Here is a 10,235-nt window from a genome sequence, read left to right as displayed (position 1 = left end):
ACAGCCTTTCAAAAACACCACCCGCTGCGCTGCTCCAGTTGATAGGTTCTCCCGGCCCGACGCGTTTTCTTCGTGGCGCACTATCATCAGCCGGGAAAGAAACAACTAGCCGTGGCTTAAATCTACGCCACAGAAATCTTGGTAAAAGCCGTCCATCGGAATGGGTGTGAATTTATCGTGCGCGCGCGCCGATGAAAATTACGCCACCGAATAGCAGAACTGTGCAACGTCAAAGGTCCGCAAACCGACGACGACCGCGCGCGCCATGATTTCTAAAAGCTAAGTTTATGACCGTTGGTTGTTAGTTTCGTTGCTTCATAACTTCTGAGTCGTAATGTGAGAAAGTAGATATAGATATAGAAGTGGTAGACACCATTATTTACCCGGTTGACCTAGGCTGCAGACCCGTTTCGTCTACTAAGCCACTTAAATATCATAGAGCAGACATATAAAAAGTACAAATCTCTTTCTTTCTGAAGCAACTGTAATGCAAGTGGCACTGACTGGTACCGTAAAGCAACGGCTGACAACGAGAAAAGTGAAGGTGTATGACGAGCAGTTTGATTGCACAACAACGTCAACGGTCAGATAGTTGTAATTCGACTTCTAGTTCGTTGTAACCCGTACTGGAGCATGGCCTTCCTTCGACTTGTAATGTTCCCCATTCCCATCTTGTTTAGTATTCGGGAAGTTGTGTCGACCATTCGGTCACCGAACTTGCCACCTCTAAACACGCAAAAAGTTATATGAAGATCCGCACGATTCGATCTGCAGAAGGGGTTATTAATTAGAATGACGTACACCCAATGCCAATTATTAGATCGCACAGGAGCGTTGCAGTGCGTGGCACTGTATGTGCAGTTCTCTCCCGTGCAACCTCAGATCCGTTAACGTATACAAGATCCCATCGCGGGTCATTTCTTTCGCACCGTCCCACGCACGCACTCTTCTAGATTGCCTTTGTCAGATAGACCAAGTGCTGCTAAGTGGTTGTTTTAGAGGCACTTAAAATCGATTATTTTCCATTTTTATTTCGCGGTGTTCGATCGGAGATGTTTCGTTCGTACGTTTGCGCTGTAAGCGGGTATTCACCTCTCGCTAACTCATAGGTGGATCGATAGGTTGGATGGCACTTGACACCACCACGGGCACGGACGGGGTGTAGATCGGAAAGGTTTAAGAAAAGGAAAAAAACATAAATGGATAGAACTGGAAACGATCACCGCGGAATATTAATTTCTTGGCTCAGATGGGAGGTTTCGAGAACAAAAATTTAAACGCCATCATCGTCGTAGTTGCTGCTGTTGTTATCCTGATCATCACCGATGGGACAGTATCCGGTAGTCTGTCTCGATTCATCCAGGGTTGCCATGTGAATATTTTGCAGGATTTGTTTGTATTGGAATGATATTCTCAGGATGGAGATCTTTCAAGTCGGCCCTTTGCACCACCGGAGGTGTACAGGATCCATAAATAAGTAAGTAAGAATGATATTCTAAATAAAAATTAGTAGAATGAATTAGTAGAATTCCATATAAGTAATAACATGTCGTACGTTCATTTCAGGCTGTATGAACAAAATTCCCATATGGCAGCACTAAATATCCCACCGAGTAACGCAATTCCTAACTGGTTAGAAAAACTGCGCCGGTCGCGATCTTCTAGCGACGATCTAACGAACTCGCGAGAAACCGGTTGTCGCAAAACGAAAGAAAAAGACGCTGCCGCCAGACTTTTCTTTGTTGATCCTCTCTTATACGGTAGACCATACTTACATATAGTTCTGCAGTGACAACGACCTGACACGGCAGTAAAGGAAAAGAAACGTAGCATTGCACCGTGCACGAAGATTGCCGCCCGATTGAAGCCCTTCTGCAACGGGCGGAGGAACACCGCTGCGGCGCGGTAGTTGATGCCAAGTGTCTTATGGTCGAATGAAGCGCCATCTAACGAAGTGATATTCGAGATCGCCATCTATTCAGGTTTCACGGATATCGGATATATGGCACTGGCAGCTTAATTTAAAATAAAGGCAGGGTGTGTTTCCGACGTAATCATTCCGCAGACACACACGCCCTATAATTTAGCAGTCGATGAACTGCGTGACACGAACGGGCTCCAGGATTCGTGCCAAGGAGTAGTCCATTTGTTCGACTGTAATCCATATGGGTACTGATAAAAACCACATTCGGTTAATTAATTAAAAATAGCGTGTGCTGCTCCTTCGGTCGGTCTGCGAATGTGGGAGGAAGGTGGGTGACATAGTCGGAGGTAAGTCAAACGAAAAAATAAAATAAAGATGGGTGGAACTGGTTTCAGTCATTCCGGTTGACGCCGATGATAGAGCCATAGCCGGCCGGCTCAGCACCGGCGACAGTGTTTGATCTGGGGATTCGTTTGGCGTTATCGGTTCACTTTGCAGTTCCAGCTTTGGGTTGACCGAGCAGAAGGTCCATTTATGCCGAATTATTTTTCGATGTGGAGTGGACATACACGGCAGCATACATTTCGTTTGACTTTATGTACATCATGTGATGTTCCTTTTGTTTTTCGATACAGTTTTTGCTGTAATAAAAGATACTAAATAAATGTTATAATCAAATTCTAGATTCTGAAAATGTTCTCGACTTCCCTGGACATAAAAGTATCATCTTGTTAGCCTCATGATATACGAATGCAAAAATGGTAACTTGGCTTAGACACCTCGCAGTTAACAACTGTGGAAGTGCTGTGCGACTATCTCTCTGTGGGGGATATAAATGCCAATTGAAATAAGAAGATTCTGAAAGATTTATTCTATAAAAATGCTAATTTAACAAGGGTTCCACAAACTTTTTGTGTTCAAAAACGTGCAGCCGTTAGTGTTTTTCTCGAACTTGTGATTCCTTTGCTTTCGGAAAATACTCATCCTGTCTACAATTTTAGGAGTTCCATTTTCCCCAAAACAGCGAGATAAACTGTACGATTCGCTTTTTATTGGGTACATGTTCCAGTTCAGTTTAACTTGTGTTTTTTTGTTCTGTGTTTTTCATTGTGGCTATTCTTGATTTGTAAATGTTGTAATACTACTCTGGACATACTCGTAAAATTGTCAAATATTTGCTTGGGGGCTGTACACTAATTACGTAAGCACTTATGGGGGGAGGGGGGGTTTGACGTTTTCTTACGTTCCATATAAATAAAAAATGATTTGTATGGGAAAAATCTTACATGGGGGGGGAGGGGGATTGAAAAACCCAAAAAAATGCTTACGTAATTAGTGTACGGCCCCTTGGCATCCTAATTAAATATTTAGTATATTTTCTTTGAGGATGTATTTACATATCATGACTGTTTACGTGGGGCCCTCCTTAGCCGCGCGGTAAGACGCGCGGCTACAAAGCAAGACCATGTTGAGGGTGGCTGGGTTCGATTCCCGGTGCCGGTCTAGGCAATTTTCGGATTGGAAATTGTCTCGACTTCCCTGGGCATAAAAGTATCATCGTGCTAGCCTCATGATATACGAATGCAAAAATGGTAACCTGGCTTAGAAACCTCGCAGCTAATAACAACTGTGGAAGTGCTTAGCGAACACTAAGTTGCGAGGCGGCTCTGTCCCAGTGTGGGGATGTAATGCCAATAAGAAGAAGAAGACTGTTTACGATTAATGGTTACGGTTAAGTATTATTTTACTCTTTCATATTTTTTAACAACTTTACAATTATACAATTTTCTGTTTATTTTTTTTGCCCCATAGGATTGCTAAGATTGGGGTGGGTTTTTGAAAATTAACAAGTGATTATGCCGGAAGAACTAGTCTACTTTGACCAAATGGACAGTGTGAACAACACTTACAGGTTCCAAAAATATTTTATAACACTATAACTGTCTGAAATCAACCAGTCATGACCTTTTCAGTCCGTAAAGCCCACGTGTATGATTTGCAACCAAGATATTCGCAAACCAGATGCTAAAGGCTCTCCAAATTGATCTTGAGTTTGAATCAATTATTATTATTAAAATCTTTATTAAAGAGGTTTTTAGCCCAAGGCTAGTTCACCTCCGACCATTGAATCAATTGGATCCAGGTCATCTGCACTCGATAGCTATCTGAAATCGACCAGTCATGTCCATACAAGTCCGTAGAGCCCACGTGATGATATGCGTCTTAGTTATATCCCAACCAGATGTTCTGTTCTGGAGTTTGGATCAATTGGTCTAGCAGGTCAACTGCGCTCGACAGCTATCTTAAATCAAGGTGTCAGGCCATTAGGCCGAATTAGCAAAAAGAAGCAAAAAGTGAAAATGGGAAGTTCATTCTTCACCTTATCCCTTCTTCCTCTTCTCTTCTTGCATCTTTCTTCTTGTATCTGTCTTCTTTTTCGTTCCACTTCCTATTTTTCTTTTTCGCTCTTCCTTCTTTCTTCTTCTTTGTTACTTATTTCTTCTCCCTTCTTCCTTCTTCTTTCTGGATTCTTCTATCTTCTTTCTTTCTTCATTCTTCTCCTTTCTTTGTTCTTTCTCCTTCCTCTTTCTTCTTTTTTTTCTTTTCCTCATCTTTATTCATTCTACCTTCTTCTTTTTTTCCTTCTTCTATCTTCTTTCTTTCTTCTTCCTTCTTTGTTTATCCTTCTTCCTTCTTTCTTGTTGCTTCTTTCTCTCTTCTTTTCTTCTTCTTCTTTCTCAATTATTCCTTCTTTCTTTCTTCTCCATTTTTCCTTCTTTGCCTTTTTCTACCTTCTACCTTATTCCTTATTCTTCATTCCTTCTTCCTTCTTCTTTCTTCCTTCTTCTTTTTTCTTCTTTTTCCTTCTTTTCTCCTTCTTTCTTCAGCCATCTTCCTTCTAACTTCTTCCTTTTTTCTTCCTTCCTTCTTCTTTATTCCTTCCTCCTTCCCTTTTTCTTCTCCTTTCTTCCCTCTTCTTTCTTCCATCTTTCTTCTTCCCTCTTCCTTCTTTCTTCTTCCTTCCATCTTTCTTCTTCCCTCTTCCTGCTTTCTTCTTCATTCTTTCTTCTTCTTTCTTTGGTTTTCTTCCTTCTTTCTCCCGTCTTTATTTCTTTTTTCTTCTTTCTTCTTTCTTGCTCTTTCCTTTGGCCTTCTTTCTTCGTCCTTCTTTCGTCTTCTTTCTTCCTTCTTCTTCCTTCATCCTTCTTCTTCCTTTTTCCATCTTCCTTCTTCCTTCTTCTATCTTCAATCATTCTTCTACCCTCTCCCTTCTTCCTTCTTCTTTCTTCTTTCTTCCATTTTTCTTCTTCTCTCTTCCTTCTTTCTTTTTCATTCTCCCATTCTTTCGTTGGCTTCCTTCTTTCTCCCGTCTTTCTTCTTCTTTCTTCCTTATTTCTTCTTCCTTCTTCGTTCTTCCTTCTTCCTTCTTCCTTCTTCCTCCATCCTTCTTTCTTCTTCATTCTTCCTTCTTTCTCCTTCCTTCTTCATTCTCTTTTTCACTTCTTCTTCCTTCTTCCTTTATCTTTCTCATTTCTTCCTTCTTCCTTTTTCCTTCTTCTTCCTTCTTCCTTTTTTCTATCTTCCTTATTTCTTCTTCCTTCTCCCTTCTTCCTTCTTCCTCCTTCCTCCTTCTTTCATTCTTCTTCCTTTTTCTTTCTTCTTTCTTCCATCTTTCCTCTTCCTTCTTTCTTCTTCATTCTTTCGTTTTCTTCCTTCTTTCTTCTTTCTTTTTCCTTCTTCCTTATTTCTTCATCCTTCTTGCTTCTTTCTTCTTCCTTCTTCCTCCTTTTTTCTTTTTTCTTCTCCCGTTCTACTTCTTCTTCACTTCGCACCTAACGGCCTTCGGCCTAATGACCCAGCATCTTAAATCAATAAGTCAAGTCCATACAAGTTCGCAGAGTCCACACGTTTGCTTTGCAACTTAGCTTTTCGCAAACCAGATGGTCTAGGTCTCCAATGTTTGGATCAATTAGTCTACCAGGTCAACTGCACTCGATAGATATCTGAGATCAACCAGTCGTGACCATACAAGACCTTAGAGCTCATGCGTTTGTTATTCCACTCAGTTTTTTTTTCCAAACAGATATTCTCGGTTCTCAAAACTATTCTGGACTTTGAATCAATTGGTCTACCAGATCAACTGCGCTTGATGCAAATCTGACAGCAATCAATCATATCCATACAAATACTGAAAGCACACGCGTATGATTTGAAGCTTAGTATTACCAGAACCAAATATTCTAGGTTTTCCAAACTGTTTTGAAGTTTAGAACAGTTGGTCGGTAGTTCCTCCAGGAATTCCTCCGAAAGTTTTTCCACGAATTCTACCCGAAGGTCCTGCGGAAGTTCCTTCAGGGATTTCTCCAGAAGTTCCTGCTGGAATTCCTCCGGAAATTCCTCCAGGATTTGTTTCCGGAAGTTTTTTCCAGGAATACCTCCAGAAAGTCCCCCAAGAATTCCTGTGAAAGTTCATCCAGGAATTCCTCCGGAAGTTTTCCTCCAGCCCGGGTAGACGAAAATAGCTTAATAATATTAAATATTGATTGGATAGAAAAATGAGATATGAACATGATTGATATAAGAGTTAAAAGATCAGACAACAATATCAATATTCTGCACTAAAATATCATGAGCAGATAAAGTTAGATATGCTATTTGTAAGAAGTGATCAATATCATGTGCCTTTAGTTTGGTCTTATCCATAGCATACCTTGATATTTAAATGATATTTCGGTGCAAATTTTTGATATTGTTACCTGTTCTTTTATCTCTTATATCAATCAAATCTATATCATGCTTTGTTATTGTGTTCACGGCTTCTGCTCGGGAGAAGTTCCTACAGGAATTCCTCCGGAAGTTCCTCCAAGAATTTTTCCGGAAGTTCCTCTAGAATTTCTTTCGAAAGTTTCTCCAGGAATTCCTTTGAAAGTTCCTCAAGGAATTCCTTTGAAAGTTCCTGAAGGAATTCCGCCGGAAGTTCCTCAAGGAATTCCTTCGAAAGTCTCTACAGGAATTTCCTCGGAAGCTCCTCCTGGAATTCCTCCGGAAGTTCCTCCAGGAATTCTTCCAAAAGTTCGTCCAGGAATTCCTCCGGAAGTTCCTCTGGAAGTTTCTCCAGGAATTGATCCAAGCAGTCCTCCAGGCAGTTGTTCCTAGAATTTCTCCTGCAGTTGTTCCAATAATTCCTCCTGGAACACCTTGGAAAATTCTATCAGAAACAGCGGCATAAAAAAATCGTCGGTGGACTACTACGGACTTCGGATGTCAAATTTGTTTCGAGCGTAGTGACTTGGTAGTCTAATTGATCCCAATTCCAAAACAGTTCAGGGAATCTAGAATACCTGGTTTGGGTATGACACATGGGCTCTAAGGCATTGTATGGTCATGACTGGTTGATTTTAGATATAATATATTATATCGAGCGCAGTTGACCTGGTAGACCAATTGATCCAAACTCCAGAATAGTCTGGAGAACCTAGAATATCCTGTTTGGGTATATAAGAGTTGTAAATCATATGCGTGGACTCTAAGGACTTGTATGGTACATGACTGGTTGATCTCAGATATCTGTCGAGCGTAGTTGACCTGGTAGACGCATTGATCCATGCGTATGATTTAGATATATTCAAATCGAATTTTATAAGTCACCAATAGCAATCCATTGTGTCCGTATAAACAGTTGGAGGCTTATTTATTCATTGTCAGAATAATAACGGAGTGGCTTCTCCATTCAACTCGGTCCATGGCTACACGTCGCCAACCATGCAGTCTACGGAGAATCCGTAAATGGTCCTCCACCTGATCGATCCACCTTGCCCACTATTCACCCCGCCTTCTTGTTTCCGTCGGATGGTTGTCGAGAACCATTTTCACCGGATTACTGTCCGACATTCTTTTGCCGAGATCCGCACAGCCGAGCGCTCTGTTCGTGACTTTCTGCTGATATATCAGATGAAAAAGCTATTTATTTACTACGACACTCAAAGGAGCCGCCGTAATATTCACCCGATATTTCAGCTAACGAACTTTAACCGAGACTTGCACAGCCGAGATCGGTGAAAAATTTTAAGTTTGTACGACATTCTGTGAACGATGGATGGTTCTCTCAACAGCTGATGCAACTCGTGATTCATTCGCCTCCTCCACGTAACGTCCGTCATACTAGCCGTACTGTTGGAGGCTATTTATGGGATTAATGATTTAGATATGATAAAACCGGTTATTATATTTTCTCCATATCGTTCTCCTTGCATGGTCCCTAATATAGACATGAAGGGGTGGCATCGATTTTGTACCAAACGTGATTGAACTGGTAGATCCAATACGGCGGTCCTTCGTAGCTTAGTAAGGACAGCACTTGTCTAGCGTACTTAGGTCATTTGATGAAACCCCACCGAAGGAATTGGTTGCCCTCTAATACATTTTTCGAACTAAATCTTCCACATGTTGTGCATTAATTACCTGTCCAGTTGGTCAATACCCGGAATAAAGGCAATAAACTTTGAATGAACTGAGACCTAATGATTCGAACTCCAGAACGATTAGGAGTTCTTAGAAAATCAGATTTATTGCTAAGTCAAATCCAGGTCAATTTGACCCGAACACCGTAAGTGTGAAATTTTTTTTAACACTGTAGGAAGGTTAATAGTTTTTTTTCTCCTTTTATCAATCTCTATTTAATCTTTTATATCTTAATCCCTATTTTTATTTTCTGTCTATCTTCCATATCACGATTTTAATTTAACATTTTTTAATTAAATAACTCTGTGAACTTTTTCTTTGACTACTCTACATAATTTCTCAGAAACAAATACAAAAACATCAAAATCTGTCTAAATAGAAGGTTTCAATATTCCTACTTTATTTTATAATTAATTTTAATATATTTATTTAATCTTACGAGGCGCACCTAAATGCTCCAATGTGATATGATACACAGATGAATATAATCCTCAGCGCCGTCGACGTCAATTATATCTATGGTGACCTTGGTGACCTTGGCTAGAAAATTTTCTGTTTAATTTTAAACAAAATTATATGTTAATGTTCAATCACTACTTTTTAGATTTACATATTTGTCGAGTGGGGCTCTCAGACGGCAATCTCTGCGGCACAAATTATCATGACATTGATTATGTCGTGTGGGCGTGCGACGAGCATTGTGGCCCCAGATGTACACTAACTGAATATCTCCGGGTCCGGGGAAAGCGGCGAAAACCTAGGGAAGTGTTGACGGGTCTTAATCTCGAATACATATCCCTTGTCCTTTGAAAGCTGCTGATGTTAGCCTGTAATCGTTGTACATCCATCCTTTCGCCTTTCTCGTATTTTGCTGTTATAATCCCTTAAAAATGTCTTTTCGAATGTCTTCCTCTCGTTGCTGTCTCCCAAAAAATGTTGGTCCCGTTACAGATGAAAAACATCGCCAAGGATGCCAACTATGTGAACATCAGCATTGTAATTGCACCCTAAATTCCTTTCCTTTACTACTGTAGGTATAATTATATCCCCTAAACTCGACCAAACGGCGAGTTTTTCGGTTGCCCAAAACTAACATTAGTGTATAAGAATCATGGAAAACTGTATTAAAAAAAACTATTCCGGTTCCGTAACGCTTCACGGCAAATGAGCCTAGTTTTAAAAAATATATCCCAAAACTTACTCTTAATTATGGTAATTTTTCATTAATTTACGTACGGAAAAAAAATAACAAGGTTTGGGGAAAATGTCCTTTTCTCAAAATACATACGTTGCAAAGTACCTCGAGCGTATTCAATTTGACCGATATTTACTTTTTCCCCATCTTTCCTAATCGCCCGGCCATAGCACAAGGAGAATAAATTAGAAATGTCGTCTTGTTGTTTGCTCTTGAATGCGGATATTATATTCTTTGAGAGAAGCTGTCCAAACCAGAAGGACGACTTTACATTGACAAAACAAAGAACCGTTGTTATTATATGAGCCCAGTTTCTCGACGATGTTTTCAAATTGGAAGATAAAATCCTGGATCGAGGTAAAAACAAAATGCTAAAGACAAACCGCCCTCCAACGAAGCCAACTAAGGAGATGTTTGGCACGTGGTCAAAGCAGAATTCCGTGAACAATAAGAGTTGGCTCAAAAAGGTACAAAAAGTGCGCGCTTTCCGCACAAGCTTTGTCTCTGTGGACTCATACTGGGGAAGAACTGCATATCGCTGATCCGAAGGATATACATCACTAAGGATTGGCACCTGATTACATACACATAATCAAAATGTGATGGCAATATATCATTTTTCTGTATAAATCTTTTCGCATATTTTGTAAGCGT

This window comes from Armigeres subalbatus, chromosome 3 (assembly GCF_024139115.2).
Source record: "Armigeres subalbatus isolate Guangzhou_Male chromosome 3, GZ_Asu_2, whole genome shotgun sequence".
NCBI classification, from domain to species: domain Eukaryota; kingdom Metazoa; phylum Arthropoda; class Insecta; order Diptera; family Culicidae; genus Armigeres; species Armigeres subalbatus.
Note: the sequence above shows the minus strand (reverse complement) of the source record.